The following is a 26,401-nucleotide window of genomic DNA, read 5'->3' on the forward strand; positions in this document are numbered from 1 at the left end:
TTGTATTCTATGCCATGGCTAATAAAGGCAAGCATTCCGTATGCCTTCTTAACCACCTTATCTACCTGTCCTGCTACCTTCAGGGATCTGTGGACCTGCACTCCAAGGTCCCTTTGTTCCTCTACACTACTCAGTGTCCTACCATTTATTGTGTTTTCCCTTTCCTTGTTAGCCCTCCCCAAATGCGTTACCTCACACTTCACCAGATTGAATTCCATTTGCCACTGTTCTGCCCACCTGGCCAGTCCATTGATATCTTCCTGCAGTCTGCAGCTTCCTTCTTCATTATCAACCACACGGCCAATTTTAGTATCATCTGCAAACTTCTTAATCATACTTCCTACATTCAAGTCCAAATCATTGATATATACCACTAAAAGAAAAAACCCAGTGCTGAGCCCTGCGGAACCCCACTGGAAACAGCCTTCCAGTCACAAAAACACCATCAACCATTACCCTTTGTTTCTGAAATAGTAGATGCATTGCTGGTCATCTTCCAAAATTCAATAGACTCTGGAACAGTTCCCATGGATTGGCGGGTAGCTAATGTTACCCCACTATTTAGAAAAGGTGGTAGAGAGAAAACGAGGAATTATAGACCAGTAAGCCTGACATCGGTAGTGGGGAAAATGCTAGAGTCCATTATAAAAGATGTAATAGCAGAGCACTTGGGAAACAGTGACAGGATTGGACAAAGTCAACATGGATTTACAAAAGGTAAATCATGCTTGACTAATCTACTGGAATTTTTTGAGGATGTAATTGGTAGAATAGATAAGGGAGAACCAGTGGATGTGGTGTATTTGGACTTTCAGAAGGCTTTCAATGAGGTCCCGCATAAGAGATTAGCGTGCAAAGTTTAAGCACATGGGATTGGGGGTAAGGTACTGACTTGGATAGAGAACTGGTTGGCAGACAGGAAGCAAAGAGTTGGAATAAATGGGTCTTTTTCCGAGTGGCAGGCAGTGACTAGTGGGGTACTGCAGGGATCGGCGCTAGGACCCCAGTTGTTCACAATATATATTAATGATCTAGACGGGGGAACTAGATGTAATATCTCCAAGTTTGCAGACGACACAAAGCTGGGTGGGTGTGTGTGCTGTGAGGAGGATGCCGAGAAACTCCAGTATGAATTGGACAGGTTGGGTGATTGGGCAGATGCATGGCAGATGTAGTATAATGTGGATAAATGCGAGGTTATCCACTTTGGTGGCAAAAACAGGAAGGCAGATTATTATCTGAACGGCAATAAATTGGGAAAAGGGGAAGTGCAACGAGACCTGGGTGTCCTTGTGCACCAGTCGCTGAAGGTAAACGTGCATGTTAAGAAGGCAAATGGTATGTTGGCCTTCGTAGCGAGACGATTCAAGTACAAGAGCAAGGATGCCTTGCTGCAGTTGTACAGGGTCTTGGTGAGACCACACCTTGAGTATTGTGTGCAGTTTTGGTCGCCTTATCTGAGGAAGGATGTTCTTCCCATGGAGGGAGTGCAGCGAAGATTCACCAGAATGATACCTGGGATGGCAGGAATGACGTATGAAGAGAGATTGGGTCGATTGGGCTTGTATTCACTGGAGTTTAGAAGAATGAGAGGGGATCTCATTGAAACTTATAAAATTCTAACAGGACTAGACAGACTAGATGCAGGAAGGATGTTCCCGGTGGCGGGGTAGTCCAGAACCAAGGGTCACAATCTAAGGATAAGGGGTAAGCCATTTAGAACTGAGATGAGGAGGCATTTCTTCACCCAGAGGGTGGTGAACCTGTGGAATTCTCTACCACAGAAGGCAGTTGAGGCCAATTCATTAAATGTATTCAAGAAGGAGTTAGATATATTTCTTTAGGCTAAAAGGATTAAGGGATATGGGGAGAAAGCAGGGACAGGGTACTGAATGTGGATGATCAGCCATGATCTCATTAAATGGCAGAACAGGCTCGAGGGGCTGAATGGCCTACTCCTGCTCCTATCTTCTATGTTTCTATGTTTCTATGTTTCCTGCCTCTGAGCCAATTTCAGATCCAACTTGCCACTTTGCCCTGGATCCCATGGGCTTTTACTTTCATGACCAGCCTGCCATGTGGGACCTTATCAAAAGCCTTATTAAAATCCATATAGACTACATCAAATGCACTACCCTCATCTACCCAACTTGTTACATCCTCAAAAAATTCAATCAAGTTTGTCAGACACGACCTTCCCTTAACAAATCCATGCTGACTGTCCTTGATTAATCCGTGTCTTTCTAAATGAAGATTTATCCTGTCCTTCAGAATTTTTCCCAATAATTTTCCCACCACCAAGGTTAGGCTGACTGGCCTGTAATTACTTGGTCTATCCTCTCTGCCTTTTTAAACAAGGGTACCACGTTAACAGTCCTCCAGTCCTCCGGCACCACACCTGTAGCCAGAGAGGATTGGAAAATGATGGTCAGAGCCTCTGCTATTTCCTCTCTTACTTCTCTTAACAGTCTGGGATACATTTCATCCGGGCCTGGGGATTTATCCACTTTCAAAGATGCTAAACCTCTTAATACTTCCTCTCTCACTATATTTATTTCATCTAATATTTCACACTCCTCCCCCCTGATTGCAATGTCTGCATCGTTCCTCTTTTTTGTGAAAACAGACACAAAGTATTCATTAAGAACCATAACAATGTCTTCCGCCTCCACACACAGGTTACCTTTATGGTCCCTAATAGGCACTACTCTTACTTTAGTTATCCTTTTGCTTTTAATGTATTTATAAAACATCTTATCTCCTCTCACAACCCATGTACAGTCTACCCTATCATGGACTAAACCCACCCATTTAATCTTCCCCCACAGCCCACATATAATCTAGCCTATGTCGGGCTCTACCCACCCATTACATGTCCATTGACAATCACTGTATAGATGACCCAATCCTGGACTTTACCCACCCAGTTAATGTCAATCCACAGACCATAGAAAACCTGCTGCAGCACCGAATCTACCGCAATCATTTCATCTCTCGAGGGAACATTGTAAATATATATTCATGGGAAAGGTACAGTGAAGTTTCATTAGCATTAAATCTGGAATGGGATATTATAGTTATGAAGAAATACTTGAAAAATCAGAACATTTTTACTAGAAAAGCAAAGGTTAAGGAGGACTTTAGACATTTCAACTAGAGCTGTTTGCTATAATCCCACCTTCCTGTCCTTTCCCTGGATCCTTTTACATTCTTCCTTCATAAATCTTTATCCATTTCCCTTTAAATTAAGCTGCGGTATCTGCCTCAGTCGCCCCGTGGTAATAACTCCATGTTCTAATAACCCTCAGTGTGAAGAAATTTCTTATAATTCCCCCTTCAGCCATTCAGTGATAATCCACAGTCTGCCCACTTGTTACTGATTCACTGCCCCAGTAGATAGAGGCTCGGACACTGTGGCCAACGTCATCTTTCTGAAATTACTATGACCAGAAAATACAAGGATGTCGTTTGTAAGGTTAAATTCTGTAGTTTTGCACGATTTACATTTGGAGGGATTTTTCCCAGAAGATTAAAGTGTCTGGGTGGAGTCCACAATCGAGGTGACTCCACAGTCTGTGCAAGGAATGGCTTTCCTCCATTAGTGCCTTGGCCCTGAATGTCTGCACTGGGTTGTCCATTCTCCTGTCGTATCTTCGGAGAGAGACTGGAGAGACCCTGGCGAAATGGTCCGTTTAAGTCGTTTCCCCAGAAGCTCCGGCATTCTCCAGGCAGTAGATCAGGACAAGTGTGGGAATTCAAGGACCTGTTTCCACTGAAGCACATAGTCGTGGGAAGGATCGAATTTAACACAGCGGAGTTTTATATGTCTTACTTCATATCTCAAGAGTTTAATATGTTCATCTCCTTCTTCAAACAGCAGTTGGCGTGGAGATTGTTGCCGCTGTAGTTTGGCCAGAACCCCCCCCTCCTCAGCCTCAACCATCCAGTTCATCTGCTGGCCGCACCCTGCCTGCGGTGAGCCCACCCCCGGGGGTCCCCGCACTGGGCCCATTGACCACCAGCCATGCAGCAATCGCCAACAGTCCGTCTGTGGAGGAGACAGCAAGGCAGCTGCTGCACTGCCCACTGTGCAAAGTCAGCGTGAACTCACTCTCTCAACTACAAGCTCACAACAGCGGTAAGGGACAGTTACTTCGGTTCTCACCTTGTTAAAAATGTTCTCTCCACTCCCTAGGTCTCAGGGCACTTAGAAAATCATTACATGATTAGGCAGAGTCAACGTAGTTTTATGAAAGGGAAATCGTGTTTGACAAATTTATTAGGGTTTTTTGAGGATGTAACTGGCAGGGTAGATAAAGGGGAACCAGTAGATTTAGTATATTTGGATTTCCAAAACGCATTCGATAAGGTGCCACATAAAAGTTTATTGCACAAGATTAGGGCTCATGGGGTTGGGGGTAATATAGTAGCATGGATAGAGGATTGGTTAACGGACAGAAAACAGAGAGTAGGAATAAACGGATCTTTTTCAGGTCGGCAGGCTGTAACTAGTGGGGTGTCGCAAGGATAAGTGTTGGGGCTATTTACAATCTACATTAATGACCTAGATGAAGGGACCAAGTGTAATGTATCCAAGTTTGCTGATGATACAAAGCTAGGTGACTGTCTGTGTGGAGTTTGCACATTCTCCCCGTGTTTGCGTGGGTTTCCTCTGGGTGCTCCGGTTTCCTCCCACAGTCCAAAGATGTGCGGGTTAGGTTGATTGGCTATGATAAATTGACCCTTAGTGTTAGGGGGATTAAATACGTGGGGTTACGGGGATAGAGTGGGATATGTGTTGGTGTAGGGGTTACAGGGATCAGGTGGGATATGTGTCGGTGCAGGCTCGATGGGCCGAAATGGCCTCTATCTGCACTGTGGGGTTTCTGTGGGTTTCTGTGGGTAGGTGGGACAGTAAGCTGTGAGAAGAACACAGAGTCTGCAAAGGGATATCGATAGACTAAGTGAATGGGCAGTAAGGTGGCAGATGGAGTAGAATGTAGGGAAATGTGAGGTTATTCACTTTGGTAGGAAGGCTAGAAAAACAGAATATTTTTTAAATGATGAGAAACTTTCAAATGTTGGTGTTCAGAGAGATTTGGGTGTCCTCGTGCAAGAAACACAGAGAGTTAGCATGCAGGTACAGCAAGCAATAAGGAAGGCAAATGGCATGTTGGCCTTTATTGCAAGGGGGTTGGAGTCTTGCTACAATTGCACAGCGCCTTGGTGAGACCACACCCAGAGTACTGTGCGCAGTTTTGGTCTCCTTATCTAAGGAAGGATATACTTCCCTTGACAGCGGTGCAACGAAGGTTCACTAGATTGATTCCTGGGATGAGAGGGCTGTCCTATGACGAGAGATTGTGTAGAATGGGCCGATACTCTCTGGAGTTTAGAAGAATGGGAGGTGATCTCATTGGAACATATAAGATTCTGAAGGGGATTGACAGGGTAGATGCTGAGAGGTTGTTTCCCCTGGCTGGAGTGTCTAGAACTAGGGGGCATAGTCTCAGGATAAGGGGTCGGCCATTTAAGACTGAGATGAGGAGGAATTTCATCACTCCGAGGGTTGTGAATCTTTGGAATTCTCTGCCCCAGAGGGCTGTGAATGCTGAGTCTTTGAGTATATTCAAGGCTGAGATAGATAGATTTTTTGACTCTCGGGGATCAAGGGATATAGGGATGGGGCGGGAAAGTGGAGTTGAGGTCGATGATCAGCCATGATCTGATTGAATGGCGGAGCAGGCTCGAGGGGCCGTTTGGCCAACTCCTGCTCTTATTTCTTATGTTCTTATGTCCCCAGTCACATGTTCAAATACTGAAAGCTGCGGGAGAATCATTTCTGCTGCAGTTCTCGCTTTGTGTTGATCTTGAGGCAGCTCTCTCCAGTGTGATGTGCACCTTTTATATCATTGATGTGCCAAATAACTGCCCGAATCCGTGAAGTTAAAGCTTAAGACTGAAGCCTTTTATTAAGTAAGAATCATGGCAGAGTTAACAGAGTTCATCATCGACCGAGCCCTTGGTAGAATATACCAGAAGAGGGGCAGGGCCAGGGAGGAGCATTAGTGGTTCCCCCCGGTGGAACATTCCAGACATTACAAGTACAAGTACAAATATCAGAACACAGTTATTTCATCACATTCACCCCCTGCTATAGATTCAGTCTGTCAGGAGGTCTGATAATCCTCTGGGAACGACGTAACTCTTGCTGAGGCTACTCCCGGAGTACTAACTCCGGTTCATTCGAATTCCCAGAATCATCAGTATTTTCCACACTGAGGGTTTGTGTCTCTGAAGGTCCAATACCACGATTGAAAACTCTACTCTCAGAGTCGAACTCTTTTCGAGCTCCAGCAGGTGCAAGATCTTTAATAGAGACCGTATCCTCTCGCCCATCCGAATATTGAATATACGCATACTGGGGATTAGCATGAAGGAGTTGTACTTCCTCCACCAGTGGATCAGTCTTGTGGCCTCTCACATGTCTGCGCAACAACACAGGGCCCGTGGTCGTTAACCGTGTGGGTAACGATACTCCATTAGTAGCTTTTCTTGGAAAACTAAACATCCTTTCATGAGGGGTGGCACTCGTCGCTGTACACAAAAGAGACCTTATGGAATGCAGCACGTCTGGCAGGACATCCTGCCAGCGAGAGGTCGGCAGGCCTCGTGACTTCAGAGACTGTACGATAGCCTTCCACACTGTCGCATTTTCTTTCTCGACCTGCCTATTACCACGAGGGTTATAGCTGGTAGTTCTACTCGTTGCAATCCCCTTCGGTAGCAAAAACTGTCGTAATTCTTCGCTCATAAAGGAAGAACCCCTATCACTATGTATATAGTTAGGCATGCCGAACAAGGAAAACAGTTGGCAGAGGCATTTAATTACAACAGCACTAGTCACATCCGGACAGGGGATAACAAAAGGGAACCGAGAGTACTCGTCTATAATATTAAGAAAATAGACATTACGGTCGCTCGATGGAAGGGGACCTTTAAAATCGAGACTCAAACGCTCAAATGGTCGAGTTGCTTTAATAAGATGAGCTGGCTCGGATGGCTTATAGAAGCGGGGTTTGCATTCAGCACAAACATGACAGGTTCTGGTCATTGTCCGGACCTCCTCAATAGAGTAGGGTAGATTGTGGGACTTAATGAAGTGGTTCATTCTGGTAACCCCAGGGTGGCAGAGTGCGTCGTGGAGACTTTGAAGCTTATCTGCACCTAGACTAGCACATATTCCTCGTGACAAAGCATCCGATGGCTCGTTAAATACTCCAGGCCTGTACTGAATATCATAGTCATATGTTGACAGTTCTATTCGCCATCTTAAAATCTTATCATTTTTGATCTTGCCTCTCTGCTTAGTGTTGAACATAAAGGCCACAGATCGCTGGTCAGTAATGAGCGTAAAACGTTGGCCAGCGAGATAATGTCTCCAATACCTGACTGCTTCAATAATTGCCTGTGCCTCCTTTTCCACTGAAGAACGTCGAACTTCTGGTCCTTGCAATGTACGAGAGAAGAAAGCTACTGGTCTACCAGCTTGGTTAAGAGTTGCTGCCAACGCAAAATCAGATGCATCACTTTCCACTTGAAATGGGATCTTCTCATCCACGGCACATACCACTGCCTTCTCAATGTCCCGTTTGATATTAAGGAAAGCCTCCTGAGCTTCCGCCGATAGCGGAAAAGACGTCGACTTAATAAGAGGTCGGACTTTATCTGAGTAGCTAGCCACCCACTGGGCATAGTACGAGAAGAATCCCAGACACCTTCTTAAAGCTTTTACAGTGTGAGGTAAAGGTAATTCCTTAAGTGGGCGTAATCTTTCAGGGTCTGGCCCGATTACCCCATTCTCCACAACGCAACCAAGAATACACAAACGTGTAGTATTGAAGGTACACTTGTTTTCGTTGTAGGTCAGGTTTAACCTCTTTGCAGTCTCTAGGAACTTCGCGAGATTTTGATCATGCTCCCGTTGGTCACGCCCACAGATGGTAACATTGTCCAGGTACGGGAATGTTGCTTCCAATGCGTATTCATCCACCATACGATCCATCTCCCGTTGGAAGACGGATACCCCATTCGTCACTCCAAAGGGCACCCGAAGGAATTGGTATAGGCGCCCATTAGCTTCGAAGGCCGTATAAGGTCGGTCTTCTATTTTGATGGGGAGTTGATGGTAGGCAGACTTTAAATCAATGGTGGAGAACACGCGGTACTGAGCTATCTGGTTCACCATCTCAGAAATACGAGGCAAAGGATAGGTGTCTAATTGGGTATACAAGTTTATAGTCTGGCTATAATCGACCACAAGTCTTTTCTTCTCATTAGTTTTAACCACCACCACCTGGGCACGCCATGGGCTACCACTGTGTTCGATGATTCCCTCCCGTTGAAGCCTTTCCACTTCCTCTTTTATAAATGTTTTATCTTCTGAACTATACCGTCGACTCTTAGTTGCTATAGATCTACAATTAGGAGCAAGGTTCGCAAACAAAGAAGGCGGACTTACGTTTAAAGTAGAAAGGCCGCAGACTGTGAGCGGAGGCTGAGATCCACCATACTTAAGGGTAACGCTCTCATGTTGACACTGGATGTCCAAGCCTAATATTAAGTTCACACACAACTGAGGTAATATGAGGAGTTTAAAGTCCTTATACTCCGTATCCTTAACGGTCAATGTGACTTTACAATATCCAGTTACCTCCGAAGTAAGGGATTTGGACGCCATCACAATTTCACTTCGAGTAGGATACACCTTCAATGAACAGGAGTTAACAAGGTTGGGGTGTATAAAACTTTCAGTACTGCCACAGTCTATCAAACACCCAGTAGGACGACCATGAATCTTAATGTTCATCATAGATTTTGACAAGGAACACGGTATGGTCTGGTCAACCGTAGCCGAGGCTAGAGTAAAATGATAGGCAGCAGCAGAGACGACATCGGGTACAGGATTACCCTTACACACTTTACTAAAATGTCCCCGTTTCTTACATTTAAAACAGGTAGCCTCTCTGGCTGGGCAACTTTGCCTGGGGTGTTTAGATTGGCCACAAAAATAACACTTAGACCCATGGGGCACAGCTGCAACAATAGGATTAAGTGGGGGCTCCATTGGTGTTATGGATGCCTCCATACTCGGAACACACGAGGCTGAGAGAGATGCATGGGCTGATGCATACACTTCTGAATTCTTCTGGGCTACATCTAACGATCGAGCAGCAGCGACGACCGTTTTTAAAACTAACGAGTCGTTCTTGAGGAGTCTCTGTCTAATATAATTAGATCGGAGGCCAGATATGAAAGAATCGCGGATGGCTTCTTCCTGATACACTATGGCAGAGACAGCCTTGTAGTTGCAACCCTTAGCCAAAGCCTTAAGGTCCTGCAGGAAATCGTCCAGAGATTCCTTGGGTAATTGCCTGCGAGTAGACAGGAGATACCTGGCGTATACTTCGTTAACCGACTTAAGGTACTGGGCTTTAAGAGCTGCGAGGGCCTCTTCATATGTAGTAATATCTTCACTTATAGGGTAAGTTTGATGACTTACCAAGTTGGTTAGAAGACCCAACTTGTTAACCGTTGGATCGGTCGATGATGCGATGAAGTGTTCAAAACATCGGAGCCAATGCGTAAATTTCTTCGATGCATCTGCCGAATGGGGATCGATATCCAGACGCTCTGATTTCAAAAATCGATCCATCTTCCAAAAGTTGTTACTTAATAAAATTGATGTGCCAAATAACTGCCCGAATCCGTGAAGTTAAAGCTTAAGACTGAAGCCTTTTATTAAGTAAGAATCATGGCAGAGTTAACAGAGTTCATCATCGACCGAGCCCTTGGTAGAACATACCAGAAGAGGGGCGGGGCCAGGGAGGAGCATCAGTGGTTCCCCCCGGTGGAACATTCCAGACATTACAAGTACAAGTACAAATATCAGAACACAGTTATTTCATCACAATCATTGTCACAATTCAGGCTTCCCCAGATACCTGTTCTCATGCTCAACACAAAACCCTGATCCCAGAGACAAGCCCAAGCTTCCTATGATTGTAGCGAGTCCTTGTGTGAAAAGTAACCTGTGACAATCTTCCCCGGGACATTATGCTTGTTTATAGAGATGAGATTACTGGTTGGATTTGCATTTCAGAAAATGATTAATATCCATCACTCCAGCTTTAATTAACAAACGGGTATTCATAGAGTCATAGGTACATAGAAGATACATAGAAGATAGGAGCAGGAGTAGGCCATTCGGCCCTTCGAGCCTGCTCCGCCATTCAATGCGATCATGGCTGATCATCCAAATTCAGTACCCTGTCCCTGCCTTCTCCCCATATCCCTTGATCCCTTTAGCCTCAAGAAATATATCCAACTCTTTCTTGAATATATTTAATGAACTGGCCTCCACCGCCCTCTGTGGCAGAGAATTCCACAGGTTCACCACTCTCTGGGTGAAGAAATTCCTCCTCATTTCAGTCCTAAATGGCTTACCCCTTATCCTTAGACTGTAAAGCAGTAAACAGTAACAGCAAGTTGTTGAAGTCAGTCCAAATAACACAAGAGCTTTGAATCAGTTCATGAAAGGGAAACACTGTATCCCACACACTGTATTCTTAAAATTTGTTTATGGGATGTGGGCATCGCTGGCAAGGCCAGCATTTATTGCCCATCCCTAGTTGCCCGTGAGAAGGTGGTGGTGAGCCGCCTTCTTGAACCGCTGCAATCCGTGTGGTGAAGGTGCTCCCACAGTGCTGTTAGGGAGGGAGTTCCAGGATTTTGACCCAGTGACGATGAAGGATCGGTGATATATTTCCAAGTCAGGATGGTGTGTGACTTGGAGGGGAACTTGGTGGTGGTGGTGTTCCCATGCGCCTGCTCCCCTTGTCCTTCTAGGTGGAAGAGGTCGCAGGTTTGGGAGGTGCTGTTGAAGAAGCCTTGGCAAGTTGCTGCAGTGCATCTTGTAGATGGTACACACTGCAGCCATGGTTCGCTGGTGGTGGAGGGAGTGAATGTTTATGGTGGTGGATGCGGTGCCAATCAAGTGGGCTGCTTTGTCCTGGACGGTGTCGAGCTTCTTGAGTGTTGTTGGAGCTGCACTCATCCAGGCAAGTGGAGAGTGTTCCATCACACTCCTTACTTATGCCTTGTAGATGGTGGAAAGGCTTTGGGGAGTCAGGAGGTGAGACATTCGCTGCAGAATACCCAGCCTCTGACCTGCTCTTGTTAATAGTATTTATGTGGCAGGTCCAGTTACGTTTCTGGTCATTGGTGACCCCCAGGATGTTGAAGGTGGGGGATTTGGCGATGGTAATACCGTTGAATGTCAAATAGAGGTGGTTAGACTCTCACTTGTTGGACATAGTCATTGCCTGGCACTTGTGTGGCGCGAATGTTACCTGTCACTTATCAGCCCAAGCCTGAACGTTGTCCGGGTCTTGTTGCATGTGGGCACGGACTGCTTCATTATCTGAGGAGTTGTGAATGGCACTGAACACTGTGCAGTCATCAGCGAACATCCCCATTTCTGCCCTTATGTTGGAGGGAAGGTCATTGATGAAGCAGCTGAAGATGGTTAGGCCTAGGACACTGACCTGAGGAACTCCTACAGCGATGTCCTGGGGCTAAGATGATTGACCTCCAACCACCACAACCATCTTCCTTTGTGCTAGGTATGACCCCAGCCAGTGGGGAGTTTTCCCCCTGATTCCCATTGACTTCAGTTTTATTCCTTGATGCCACACTCGGTCATATGCTGCCTTGATGTCAAGAGCAGTCACTCTCACCTCACCTCTGGAATTCAGTTCCTTTGTCCATGTTTGGAGCAAGGCTGTAATGAGGTCTGGAGCCGGGTTGTCCTGATGGATCCCAAACTGGGACACCTTCCATCACTTTGCCAATGATTGAGAGTAGACTGATGGGGCCATAATCTTTGCTTTGGCTCCAATAAAGAGACATTTGTCAGCCCAAGCCTGACTGTTGTCCAGGTCTTGCTGCATGCGGGCGTGGACTGCTTCATTATCTGAGGAGTTGTGAATGGCACTGAACACTGTGCAGTCATCAGCGATCAAGATGGTTGGGCCCAGGACACTAAAAGAATTCTGAATGACAGGATAAATCTTCATTTAGAAAGACACGGATTAATCAACGATAGTCAGCATGGATTTATTATGGGAAGGTCGTGTATGACAAACTTGATTGAAATTTTTGAGGAGGTAACAAGGAGGGTAGATGAGGGTAGTGCATTTGATGTAGTGTATATGGACTTTAGCAAGGCTTTTGATAAGGGTCCACATGGCAGACTGGTCACGAAGTTAAAAGCCCATGGGATCCAGGGCAAAGTGATTCAAAACTGGCTCGGAGACAGGAAGCAGAGGGTAATGGTTGATGGGTGTTTTTGTGACTGGAAGGCTGTTTCCAGTGGGGTTCCGCAGGGCTCAGTACTAGGTCCCTTGCTTTTTGTGGTATATATCAACGATCTTGACTTGAATATAGGGGGTATGATTAATAAGTTTGCAGATGATACTAAAATCGGCTGTGTGGTTGATACTGAAGAAGGAAGCTGTAGACTGCAGGAAGATATCAATAAATTGGTCAGGTGGGCAGAACAGTGGCAAATGGAATTCAATCTGGAGAAGTGTGAGGTAATGCATTTGGGAAAGGCTAACAAGGAAAGGGAATACACATTAAATGGTAGGACACTGAGTAGTGTAGAGGAACAAAGGGACCTTGGAGTGCATGTCCACAGATCCCTGAAGGTAGCAGGCCAGGTGGATAAGCTGGTTAAGAAGGCATACGGAATGTTTGCCTTTATTAGCCATGGCATAGAATACAAGAGCAGGGGGGTTATGCTTCAACTGTATAAAACACTAGTTAGGCCTCAGCTAGAATACTGCGTGCAGATCTGGTCACCACATTACAGGAAAGATGTGATTGCACTAGAGAGGGTACAGAGGAGATTTACAAGGGTGTTGCTGGGAGTAGAGAATCTTAGCTATGAGGAGAGACTGGATAGGCTGGGTCTGTTTTCCTTGGAACAGAGGAGGCTGAGGGGAGACCTTATTGAGGTGTATAAAATTATGAGGGGCATAGATAGAGTCGATAGGAAGGACCTATTTCCCTTAGCAGAGGGGTCAAAAACCAGGGGGCACAGATTTAAAGTAATTGGTGGAAGGTTTAGAGGGGATTTGAGGGGAAATTTCTTCACCCAGAGGGTTGTGGGGGTCTGGAACTCACGGCCTGAAAGGGTGGTAGAGGCAGGAACCCTAACCACATTTAAAAAGTACTTGGATGTGCACTTGGGATGCTGTAACCTGCAGGGCTACGGACCAAGAGCTGGGAAGTGGGATTAGGCTGGATAGCTCCTTGTTGGCCAGCGCGGACACGATGGGCTGAATGGCCTCCTTCCGTGCTGTAACTTTCTGATTCTATTTTTATTTCTATTCGGGGGGAGTGAGGCCGGTGTCAGTGTGGTGACGGGGAGGAGTGAGGCCGGTGTCAGTGTGGTGACGGGCAGTGAGGCCGGTGTCAGTGTGGTGACGGGGGGAGTGAGGCCGGTGTCAGTGTGGTGACGGGGAGTGAGGCCGGTGTCAGTGTGGTGACGGGAGGAGTGAGGCCGGTGTCAGTGTGGTGACAGGGAGTGAGGCCGGTGTCAGTGTGGTGACGGGGAGTGAGGCCGGTGTCAGTGTGGTGACGGGGGGAGTGAGGCCGGTGTCAGTGTGGTGACGGGGAGTGAGGCCGGTATCCAGTGTGGTGACGGGCAGTGAGGCCAGTGTCAGTGTGGTGACGGGGAGTGAGGCCGGTGTCAGTGTGGTGACGGGGAGTGAGGCCGGTGTCAGTGTGGTGACGGGGGGAGTGAGGCCGGTGTCAGTGTGGTGACGGGGAGTGAGGCCGGTGTCAGTGTGGTGACGGGGAGTGAGGCCGGTGTCAGTGTGGTGACGGGGAGTGAGGCCGGTGTCAGTGTGGTGACGGGGAGTGAGGCCGGTATCCAGTGTGGTGACGGGGGGAGTGAGGCCGGTGTCAGTGTGGTGACGGGGAGTGAGGCCGGTATCCAGTGTGGTGACGGGGAGTGAGGCCGGTGTCAGTGTGGTGACGGGGAGTGAGGCCGGTGTCAGTGTGGTGACGGGGAGTGAGGCCGGTATCCAGTGTGGTGACGGGGGGAGTGAGGCCGGTGTCAGTGTGGTGACGGGGAGTGAGGCCGGTGTCAGTGTGGTGACGGGGAGTGAGGCCGGTGTCAGTGTGGTGACGGGGAGTGAGGCCGGTGTCAGTGTGGTGACGGGGAGTGAGGCCGGTGTCAGTGTGGTGACGGTGAGTGAGGCCGGTATCCAGTGTGGTGACGGGGGGAGTGAGGCCGGTGTCAGTGTGGTGACGGGGAGTGAGGCCGGTATCCAGTGTGGTGATGGGGGGAGTGAGGCCGGTGTCAGTGTGGTGACGGGGAGTGAGGCCGGTGTCAGTGTGGTGACGGGGGGAGTGAGGCCGGTGTCAGTGTGGTGACGGGGAGTGAGGCCGGTGTCAGTGTGGTGACGGGGAGTGAGGCCGGTGTCAGTGTGGTGACGGGGAGTGAGGCCGGTGTCAGTGTGGTGACGGGGAGTGAGGCCGGTATCCAGTGTGCCCTGGATGGTTGTGAGCCGTGATGCCACCGTGCTGAGACGTGAATGACCGCGAGTTTGGCCACGCCATGTGCAACCAGCACCAACCATCAGTTCCAGAATCAGAGGGGAGAAAGTCGAAGGGACGTTTGAGAGAACGGGGGGATAAAAACTTTTCTCTTTGTTTCTGATTCAGGCACCAAACACAAGTCGATGGAGGAGGCTCGGAACGGGTCTGGTCCCATAAAGGCTTATCCAAAACCTCACGCCAAGCCCCACGGCCAGACCAGGCCTGGCTCGGGATTCCAGGATAGGATTTACCACTGCCAGCTCTGTGACGTGTGTGTGAACTCTGAGGTGCAGCTGAAACAGGTGCCGTGTTGTCATGGTTCCCCCTCACCCAATGCCTGCTCTGATCAGTCCAGGGATCTCTTGGTCCAGGGGCAGGCTTAATGGGTGGAGATACAAAGAACCTGGATTCGGAGAGAGAGAGAGGCTTGGGGCTGGAGTAGAGCTGGGATATGTTAGTCCAGATGAGTTACAGGATTGATTTAAGCTTCAGTGTAAATCAGCTGGATGATGGTTCTGGTCTTCATTGAGCTTAAATTGAACTCTAGTCATAGAGCGAAGGAACTAGTGACTGAGAACGAGTGGACTGCCCACTGCACTGCGCACAGCTAGTCTGGAGCACAGCTGTAATGTTTGGCTGCTCCAGTGGAGCTGTGTTTAACCGGGCCTGTCTCTTTAAGACCAGTCCAACAAGTACTCGCTGAGACGAAGTGGCCTATGAACTCCTGGGGTCAATGAGGGGGGAGGTGTGGTGCGGGAGATTCTGGCTCCATGAAAGGGGGGGCCATCCTAGCTGGTTTTTAAAGATTGTTTTACACTTGTAACCAAAGGGTGGCATCTGGTGTGTGACAGGCAGACTCTCGATACAAGAGACCTGGATTCATAATAGAGCAGAATTTGGAAAGAACATTTTCTGATGGCCCTGAAGTCCCGAGGGATTCTCCCGCTCTCCGGCTGTAAGTTCAGTGGGAGACCATTGAACCCCCCCAGAGAGAACAGGGTGGGGTGCGGGAGGGGAGGGTGTGAGGGGAGGGTCGGGGGAGAGTGCAGGTGTGGGGGAAGTGTGGGGGCGAGGGTGGGGAAGGGAGAGGGGGAGAGTGGGAGGGTGCGGGGGGGAGGGTGTGAGGGGAGAGTGCGGAAGGGGAGAGTGCAGGAGGGGAGGGTGCGGGGGGAGAGTGCGGGGTTAGGGTGTGAGGGGAGGGTGCGGGGGCAGGGTGTGGGGGAGAGTGCGGTGATGTGCCTCAATAATTCCGAGACTCGAAGGTAGCAGAACAAAACAAGGCTTTTATTAACTTAGAACGAAACACGTAAGTGAGAGAGATGTCGTCCTTCTGGAGATTGGGGCTAGACTGAAGCTAGCTTACAAACGGGGCCAGGTATGGGCGGAGCCCTACACACAGCACATTCCAGTATACAATACAGCACATTCCAATAAACAATACAATGAGGTCTGAGGGAAGGGAAATGACACTGAAACCGATCTCAGTCACAGGCAGTGATGAATGGAAATATTTCATCACATTCACCCCTTCTATAGATTTAGTCTGTTCGGGGGTTTGATAGTCCTCTGCGACCGACGTGGCTGTTGCGGTGCCGCGGGTGTCGGCTGGGTGTCCCCGGTAGCCTCCTGGGTCTCTGCTGGGGGTGCCGCCAGGGTTGTTGAAGGGGTAGTTGGTGGGGGTGCCGTTGGTCGGTGTTCTTCCGGGGGTGATGAAAGAGTAGTGGGTGGGTAAGAGTTGCTGTGATCGTCGTTGCCGCTATTGCCGTGGTTGTTGTCGATGCCAGCTGGGGCGACGTCTTTTATGGACACGGTGTCCTCCCTTCCGTCGGCGTGCCGGACATATGTGTATTGGGGGTTGGCGTGGAGTAGGTGTACTGGCTCCACGAGAGGGTCCGTCTTGTGGCCCCTCACATGCCTTCACACGAGTACCGGACCTGGGGTGGAGAGCCATGACGGCATGGATACGCCTGAGGTGGATTTCCGGGGAAAGACAAACATTCATTCATGAGGCGTGGTATTAGTGGCCGTACACAATAGCGACCGTATCGAATGGAGCACATCCGAGAGGACTTCCTGCCAGCGGGAGATAGGGAGGCCCTTGGTCCTTAGAGCTAGAGTGACTGCTTTCCATACTGTCCCGTTCTCTCGCTCCACTTGGCCGTTACCCCGGGGGTTGTAGCTGGTGGTACGGCTCGTGGCGATCCCCCTGGACAGCATGTACTGGCGTAGCTCTTCACTCATGAAGGACGCCCCCCTATCCGTATGGATGTAGCTCGGCATACCGAACAGGCAGAACAGGCTGTTGAGGCATTTAATGACCGTGGCGCTGGTCATGTCTGGGCAGGGGAAGGCGAATGGGAACCGGGAGTATTCGTCCACAATGTTCAGGAAGTAAACATTGCGGTCGACGGACGGGAGGGGGCCCTTGAAATCTAAGCTGAGCCACTCAAAGAGCCGTGTAGCTTTGATTAAGTGGGCTCTATCTGGGCGGTAGAACCGAGGCTTGCACTCAGCGCAAGTGCGGCAGTTCCTGGTCAGGGACCGAACTTCCTCAATCGAGTAGGGTAAGTTACGGGACTTTATGAAGTGGAGCAGCCGCGTGACCCCTGGGTGGCAGAGGTCGTTGTGGAGGGTCTGTAGCCGATCCCCGGTGGCGCTGGCACACATCCCTCGTGAGAGGGCGTCAGGGGATTCGTTAAGGGCCCCTGGCCGGTAAATGATGTCGTACTCGAAGGTGGAGAGCTCGATCCGCCACCTAAGAATCTTATCATTTTTAATCTTCCCCCTCTGTTTATTATTGAACATAAACGCTACCGACCACTGGTCGGTAAGTAGGGTGAAGCGTTTGCCGGCTAGGTAGTGGCGCCAGTGGCGCACTGCCTCCACGATGGCTTGGGCCTCCTTTTCCACGGAGGAGTGTCTGATCTCGGGCCCTTGGAGGGTCCTCGAGAAGAAAGCTACGGGCCGCCCCGCATGGTTGAGGGTGGCCGCCAAGGCGAAGTCAGACGCCTTACTTTCCACTTGAAATGGAGTGTTCTCGTCCACTGCCTGTAGCGTGGCCTGCTCAATATCCTGCTTAATGCTTTTGAAGGCGGCGTGGGCCTCAGCAGAGAGCGGTAAAGAGGATGCTTTCAAGAGGGGGCGGGCTTTGTCGGAGTAGTTGGGGACCCATTGGGAATAATAAGAAAATAACCCCAGGCATCTTTTCAGGGCTTTGGGAGTGTTGGGCAGGGGCAGCTCCCGTAGGGGGCGCAATCGGTCGGGGTCTGGTCCGATTTCCCCATTCTCCACCACGCTGCCTAGTATGCAGAGGCGCGTGGTGTTGTAAACGCACTTGTCCTCGTTGTAGGTGAGGTTCAGTTTTTGTGCGGTTTTCAGGAACCTCTCGAGGTTCGAGTCGCGATCCTGCTGGTTGTGACCGCAGATGGTGATGTTGTCGAGGTAGGGGAAGGTTGCCTGCAAGTGGTGGTCATCGACCATGCGGTCCATCTCCCTCTGGAAGACCGTCACCCCAAAGGGGACTCTGAGGAATTGGTAGAGGCGTCCGTTCGCCTCGAAGGCGGTGTACGGGCGGTCCTCTGGTCTGATAGGGAGCTGGTGGTACGCTGACTTGAGGTCGATGGTGGAGAACACCCGGTATTGGGCGATTTGGTTCACCATTTCTGATATGCGGGGTAGCGGGTAGGCGTCTAGTAGGGTGTACCTGTTGATCGTTTGACTATAGTCGATCACCATCCGTTTCTTCTCGCTACCCCTTACCACTACCACTTGGGCGCGCCACGGGCTGTTGCTGCGTTCAATAATGCGCTCTTTCAGGAGCCTGTCTACCTCGGTCGCGATAAACCTCCTGTCCTCCCAGCTGTACCTCCTGCTTTTGGTCGCTATTGGCCGGCAGTTAGGGGTAAGGTTCGCGAATAGCGAAGGCGGCTTTACCTTCAGGGTAGCCAGACCGCACACTGTGAGGGGCGGCTGGGACCCACCGTACTTGAGCGTGATGCTTTGGTGGTTGCACTGGAAATCCAGGCCCAAGATCACGCTCGCACATAGGTTCTTCATGATTAATACTTTAAAATTCTCATATACAGTTCCGTTAACGCACAATTGTACCGTGCAGTAACCCAGAATGGTCGATGTCTGGGTTTTGTCAGCCATAGAGATGGTACCCTGAGTAGGGACCACCTTTAGGGAGAGTTGTTGTGCCAGTTCTGGGTGGGTAAAGCTCTCCGTGCTTCCACTGTCAATTAAGCATTTAACCCGGCACCCGTTTACCTCGATGTCCACCATTGATCTGGATAGCGGGTGCGGCCTGGTCTGGTCCACTGTGACCGATGCCACTGTAGGGCCCTGATTGATACAAGATGGTGTCCAAGATGGCCGCTCCCACGGCGCACACGTGGCGGTGGCGGGTTTTCCGGCGGGGTTTCCTCTGCACACCTTCCCGAAGTGCCCCTTCTTACCGCACTTAAAGCAGGTGGTGCCTTTCGCCGGGCACAGGTTTCTGGTGTGCTTTGGCTGCCCGCAGAAGTAGCAGTTGGGTCCCTGACGCGTCGCGGCTGTCGTAGGGCTTCTGGGGGGAGAGCGGGGCCCAGCCGGTGTCGGGCTGTCGGGCGGGGAAGATGCCTTCCAAGATGGCGGCACCCTCGGTGCACACGTGGCGGCGTGGACGGCGCGGGCTGAAGAGTAGGCGTCCGAGTTTCTCTGGGCCACATCCAGGGATCGCGCGGTGTCCGCAGCCTGTTTCAGGTCCAACCCCGTTTTTTCCAGCAGTCTTTGCCGGATGTAAGTGGAGCTGAGGCCTGTGATGAAGGCATCGCGAACAAGCTCGTCAGTGTACACCGCGGCTTTTACATCTCGGCACTTGCAGTCTTTGCCAAGCATTTTCAGGGTGCTTAGGAACTCCTCCACCGATTCCCCAGGTCGCTGTGCGCGGGTGGCGAGCAGGTGCCTAGCATACACCTCATTCGTAGGCTGCTGGTAATGCGCCTTTAAGATGTCGCAGGCGGCCAGGTACGTCTCGGCGTCTTGGATGAGGGGGTAAACCCGGTGGCTTACCCAATTCCGCAGAATTCCGAGTCTCATCCTTGCAGCGTCCGTAGCGTCTTTGATGGCTGCGGAATTGTCCAGGAAGAATTCCATACACTCAAACCAGTGTCCGAAGCGTGCTGATGCGTCCGGAGCATGTTGATCCAAATCCAAACGTTCGGGTTTCAGGAGTTGATCCATAGTGTTGAAAAAATAAGTTAATAAAATTGATGTGCCTCAATAATTCCGAGACTCGAAGGTAGCAGAACAAAACAAGGCTTTTATTAACTTGGAACGAAACACGTAAGCGAGAGAGATGTCGTCCTTCTGGAGATTGGGGCTAGACTGAAGCTAGCTTACAAACGGGGCCAGGTATGGGCGGAGCCCTACACAACAGCACATTCCAGTATACAATACAGCACATTCCAGTACACAATACAATGAGGTCTGGGGGAAGGGAAATGACACTGAAACCGATCTGTCACAGGCAGTGCTGAATGGAAATATTTCATCACATGCGGGAGGGGAGGGTGTGTGGGGAAGCATCGGCGGGGGAGGGTGTGGGGGGGAGAGTGCGGGAGGGGAGAGTGTGGGAGGAGAGTGCGGGAGGGGAGAGTGTGGGAGGGGAGAGTGCGGGGGTGGAGGGTGTAGTGGCAGGGGGGGTTGGGTATGGCGGGAGAGTGAGTGAGGGAGGGAGGGTGGGGAGGGGAGGGAGTGGAGGGATGGGGTAGAAGGAGAGGGTTTGTGGTGGGACAGTTTTAGCAGCAGTGGATTTTATGATCTGATATTGGCAGTGGGGAAAGTTGTAATGTTTTTCTGTCTTTAGCATATATCCAGCCGGAGACACAAAGACCGAATCGCAGGAAAGTCTCCGAAGCCCAAGTTCAGTCCGTACAACAAGGAACTACGCAATGTTCCAGCACCAACAGTGAGTCTTGAAATAAATTAAATGGTGGGAAGGGGCATAGCGGGCTCCGTTCCAATTCCGCTCTTCCCATGTATTTTTTCTTATGCCTGATACATATGGCCGCCCCTCGAAGAAATCTCTGTACGAACCAAAGCACCAGGTATCTGAGAGTGTAGCATTCCAGGAGTGAACCAGAATCCGGAGGTGCCGCTGATCAGCTCGATGGGACGCTGTGAGACACCTCATACTCTCGCTCTCTCCAGCTGAGGGACAAATTATACTCGGAATTCTCAGGCTACGAAATACAAATCATTTTCATTAAAATGTAAAATTAAACAGAAGCAAAAGTCAAAAGCAGCAAATTTAAAATAGTACAGCAAATAAGGAGGCCATTCGGCCCATCGGGTCTCTGTCGGCTCTTTCAAAGAGCAAATTAGGTTACAGTAATTAATATTTGATTTCTCACCAGTAATTTCAATCCATTTTAAATATAATAAATATCTCAAAACTTTGATAATGCTCTTGGAATCAAGATCAAGTCTAATACATGAGCACGGACAATAACAGAGTAATGCCCCAGTTCATCAACTGCATGACGAAGTGGAGATTCACTGATGAAACCTTGATAAGGGATCCCAATTGTAACCCAACTGGACCAGAGGATGTCTTTTGTACGTAATTAGATTAGCTCTCAATCACAGTTGAATTCAATTGCACCAATTAGTTTGACAGGATCTCCTGAGGTGACATAACAAACTCTCATCCAGGACTGATGCAGGGAATCTATTCTGGTATAAAAACAGAAGATGCTGGAAATACTCAGCAGGTCAGGCAGCATCTGTAGAGAGAGAAACAGTCAACGTTTCAGGTCAATGACCTTTCATCAGTTCTGACAAAGGGTCATCTGTATGAATCTATTCTGGTCGTTCAGCGCAGTACGAAGGGAGTCCTGCACTGTCGAAGGAGCTGTCCTTTGGATGAAACTGAGTTAAATCTGGTTAAACATCCCAGGGCACGATTCAAAAAAGAGCAGCGAGTTCTCCCACTTTCCTGGCCAACATGCTTCCCCCAACCGACATCACCAAACAAAAACTGATTAACGGAAATTTCTGTCACCTTTGTTTATATAACGGCAGTCATTGCTGCCTCGTCACAGGGGCTCAGTGCAGATATTCCTAAAGACTGAACGACTGAGGCTGCTCGCAGGCCTGATAAAATCACAACGTGCTCTCTCCAGTCTCACTTGGGCTTGGTACCGAGGTAGAGTGACTGACTCTATTCCTGCACACGCTCCAACTTTATGTCTTGATCAGTGTGTTTCCAACCCAACATGCAACGTGTCCAATTCTAGGTACCACAGGATGTCAAGGCCTTAGAGAGGGTGCAGGAAAGATTTATTAGAATGGTTCCAGGGATGAGGGACTTCAGTTATGTGGAGAGTTTGGAGAAGCAGGGATGGTTCTCCTCAGAGCAGAGAAGGTTACCCTAACTCTCTCACTGAAGTCTATACCTCTCATACTCAAACTCACTGATTGAAGCTCATTCCTCCGAAATTCTAACACACCCATCAAAGCCCATTTCTCTAGTTGCCTAACTCTCCCATCGCTCTAGTTTCCTAACTCTCCCATCGCTCTAGTTTCCTAACTCTCCCATCGCTCTAGTTTCCTAACTCCCCCATCGCTCTAGTTTCCTAACTCTCCCATCGCTCTAGTTTCCTAACTCCCCCATCGCTCTAGTTTCCTAACTCTCCCATCGCTCTAGTTTCCTAACTCTCCCATCGCTCTAGTTTCCTAACTCCCCCATCGCTCTAGTTTCCTAACTCTCCCATCGCTCTAGTGTCCTAACTCTCCCATCGCTCTAGTTTCCTAATTCTCCCATCGCTCTAGTTTCCTAACTCTCCCATCGCTCTAGTTTCCTAACTCTCCCATCGCTCTAGTTTCCTAACTCTCCCATCGCTCTAGTTTCCTAACTCCCCCATCGCTCTAGTTTCCTAACTCCCCCATCGCTCTAGTTTCCTAACTCCCCCATCTCTCTAGTTTCCTAACTCTCCCATCGCTCTAGTTTCCTAACTCCTCCATCGCTCTAGTTTCCTAACTCCTCCATCGCTCTAGTTTCCTAACTCCTCCATCGCTCTAGTTTCCTAACTCCCCCATCGCTCTAGTTTCCTAACTCTCCCATCCCTCTAGTTTCCTAACTCTCCCATCGCTCTAGTTTCCTAACTCCCCCAATCGCTCTAGTTTCCTAACTCCCCCAATCGCTCTAGTTTCCTAACTCCCCCATCGCTCTAGTTTCCTAACTCTCCCATCGCTCTAGTTTCCTAACTCCCCCATCGCTCTAGTTTCCTAACTCTCCCATCTCTCTAGTTTCCTAACTCCTCCATCGCTCTAGTTTCCTAACTCTCCCATCCCTCTAGTTTCCTAACTCCCCCATCGCTCTCGTTTCCTAACTCCCCCATCGCTCTAGTTTCCTAACTCTCCCATCTCTCTAGTTTCCTAACACTCCCATCGCTCTAGTTTCCTAACTCCCCCATCGCTCTAGTTTCCTAACTCCCCCATCGTTCTAGTTTCCTAACTCTCCCATCTCTCTAGTTTCCTAACTCCCCCATCTCTCTAGTTTCCTAACTCTCCCATCTCTCTGGTTTCCTAACTCTCCCATCTCTCTAGTTTCCTAACTCTCCCATCTCTCTAGTTTCCTAACTCCCCCATCTCTCTAGTTTCCTAACTCTCCCATCTCTCTAGTTTCCTAACTCCCCCATCGCTCTAGTTTCCTAACTCCCCCATCGCTCTAGTTTCCTAACTCCACCATCGCTCTAATTTCCAAACTCTCCCATCTCTCTAGTTTCCTAACTCTCCCATCTCTCTAGTTTCCTAACTCTCCCATCGCTCTAGTTTCCTAACTCTCCCATCGCTCTAGTTTCCTAACTCCCCCATCACTCTAGTTTCCTAACTCTCCCATCTCTCTAGTTTCCTAACTCCTCCATCTCTCTAGTTTCCTAACTCTCCCATCCCTCTAGTTTCCTAACTCTCCCATCTCTCTAGTTTCCTAACTCTCCCATCTCTCTAGTTTCCTAACGCTCCCATCCCTCTAGTTTCCTAACTCTCCCATCGCTCTAGTGTCCTAACTCTCCCATCTCTCTAGTTTCCTAACTCTCCCATCTCTCTAGTTTCCTAACTCCCCCATCGCTCGAGTTTCCTAACTCTCCCATCGCTCTAGTTTCCTAACTCTCCCATCGCTCTAGTTTCCTAACTCCCCCATCTCTCTAGTTTCCTAACTCTCCCATCCCTCTAGTTTCCTAACTCTCCCATCGCTCTAGTTTCCTAACTCCCCCAATCGCTCTAGTTTCCTAACTCCCCCATCGCTCTAGTTTCCTAACTCTCCCATCGCTCTAGTTTCCTAACTCCCCCATCGCTCTAGTTTCCTAACTCCCCCATCGCTCTAGTTTCCTAACTCTCCCATCTCTCTAGTTTCCTAACTCTCCCGTCTCTCTAGTTCCCTAACTCTCCCATCGCTCTAGTTTCCTAACTCTCCCATCGCTCTAGTTCCCTAACTCTCCCATCTCTCTAGTTTCCTAACTCCTCCATCGCTCTAGTTTCCTAACTCTCCCATCCCTCTAGTTTCCTAACTCTCCCATCTCTCTAGTTTCCTAACTCTCCCATCGCTCTAGTTTCCTAACTCCTCCATCGCTCTAGTTTCCTAACTCTCCCATCCCTCTAGTTTCCTAACTCCCCCATCGCTCTAGTTTCCTAACTCTCCCATCCCTCTAGTTTCCTAACTCTCCCATCGCTCTAGTTTCCTAACTCCTCCATCGCTCTAGTTTCCTAACTCCTCCATCGCTCTAGTTTCCTAACTCCCCCATCGCTCTAGTTTCCTAACTCTCCCGTCTCTCTAGTTCCCTAACTCTCCCATCGCTCTAGTTTCCTAACTCTCCCATCGCTCTAGTTCCCTAACTCTCCCATCTCTCTAGTTTCCTAACTCCTCCATCGCTCTAGTTTCCTAACTCTCCCATCCCTCTAGTTTCCTAACTCTCCCATCTCTCTAGTTTCCTAACTCTCCCATCGCTCTAGTTTCCTAACTCCTCCATCGCTCTAGTTTCCTAACTCTCCCATCCCTCTAGTTTCCTAACTCCCCCATCGCTCTAGTTTCCTAACTCTCCCATCCCTCTAGTTTCCTAACTCTCCCATCGCTCTAGTTTCCTAACTCCTCCATCGCTCTAGTTTCCTAACTCCTCCATCGCTCTAGTTTCCTAACTCCCCCATCGCTCTAGTTTCCTAACTCTCCCATCCCTCTAGTTTCCTAACTCTCCCATCGCTCTAGTGTCCTAACTCTCCCATCCCTCTAGTTTCCTAACTCTCCCATCGCTCTAGTTTCCTAACTCTCCCATCTCTCTAGTTTCCTAACTCTCCCATCTCTCTAGTTTCCTAACTCCCCCATCGCTCGAGTTTCCTAACTCTCCCATCGCTCTAGTTTCCTAACTCCCCCATCTCTCTAGTTTCCTAACTCTCCCATCCCTCTAGTTTCCTAACTCCCCCATCGCTCTAGTTTCCTAACTCCCCCATCGCTCTAGTTTCCTAACTCTCCCATCGCTCTAGTTTCCTAACTCCCCCATCGCTCTAGTTCCCTAACTCTCCCATCTCTCTAGTTTCCTAACTCTCCCATCGCTCTAGTTTCCTAACTCCCCCATCGCTCTAGTTTCCTAACTCTCCCATCGCTCTAGTGTCCTTACTCTCCCATCGCTCTAGTGTCCTAACTCTCCCATCGCTCTAGTTTCCTAACTCCCCCATCGCTCTAGTTTCCTAACTCTCCCATCGCTCTAGTTTCCTAACTCCCCCATCGCTCTAGTGTCCTTACTCTCCCATCGCTCTAGTTTCCTAACTCTCCCATCGCTCTAGTTTCCTAACTCCCCCATCGCTCTAGTTTCCTAACTCTCCCATCCCTCTAGTTTCCTAACTCTCCCATCGCTCTAGTTTCCTAACTCCCCCATCGCTCTAGTTTCCTAACTCTCCCATCGCTCTAGTTTCCTAACTCCCCCATCGCTCTAGTGTCCTTACTCTCCCATCGCTCTAGTTTCCTAACTCTCCCATCGCTCTAGTTTCCTAACTCCCCCATCGCTCTAGTTTCCTAACTCTCCCATCCCTCTAGTTTCCTAACTCTCCCATCGCTCTAGTGTCCTTACTCTCCCATCTCTCTAGTTTCCTAACTCTCCCATCTCTGTAGAGCCCGAACTCACCAGTGGCTCAGCTCTGACAGCAGTGTAAGTGGATAATAGAGAGTTCAAAGTTAGGACTTGGATTTGGTTGTTTAACAGGTTTGTGAGACGTTCCGCTAACGGGTTTTTCTTATTTCACCAGATGTTGCTGCCGTTGCCGAATGAATTCCAGGAGTCTGTAGCGGCCAGGTTTCTGCCCAATCCCGTGGCTGCTGCCATGATGACAGCCTCCCCCTCGCTGTCTCTGCGACCCACTGCAGCTCCTTCCATTTTTCAGGCCCCGCCAATGGTTCACCCCTTACGCCGCCCAGCACCGGGGCCAATGCGGACATCCCACGGACCCATTCTCTTTACCCCATACTAATCCAGCAAAACCAACAGGTCGCTGCTGTTAACAGCACAGAGGTGAATCTTAATCGTCTAATTCATGGGGTTGTGTTGAGAGGACAGCTCAAGGTGACAGCTTGGAGTTTGGAGCCTTCAATGAAAGGATGATGGAGCTCAAAGCTTACGTGGGAGCAGGTTCTTTTCCACCTGGAGAGGTGCCTCCAACAGCCAGGAATCTTGTGGCAATCTGATGTTTCCACTGACCGCAC

The 26,401-nt window shown here is 49.3% G+C and overlaps 1 pseudogene; it reads left to right on the forward strand.

The window, feature by feature from the left end:
* Positions 1-26,169, forward strand: part of LOC147100466 (zinc finger protein 385D-like) — a 252,915-nt pseudogene extending 226,746 nt beyond the window's left edge.
* The last annotated feature ends 232 nt before the right edge of the window (positions 26,170-26,401 follow it).

This window comes from Somniosus microcephalus, chromosome 26 (assembly GCF_052327205.1).
Source record: "Somniosus microcephalus isolate GS21.2 chromosome 26, FLI_Smic_1.0, whole genome shotgun sequence".
NCBI classification, from domain to species: Eukaryota; Metazoa; Chordata; class Chondrichthyes; order Squaliformes; family Somniosidae; genus Somniosus; species Somniosus microcephalus.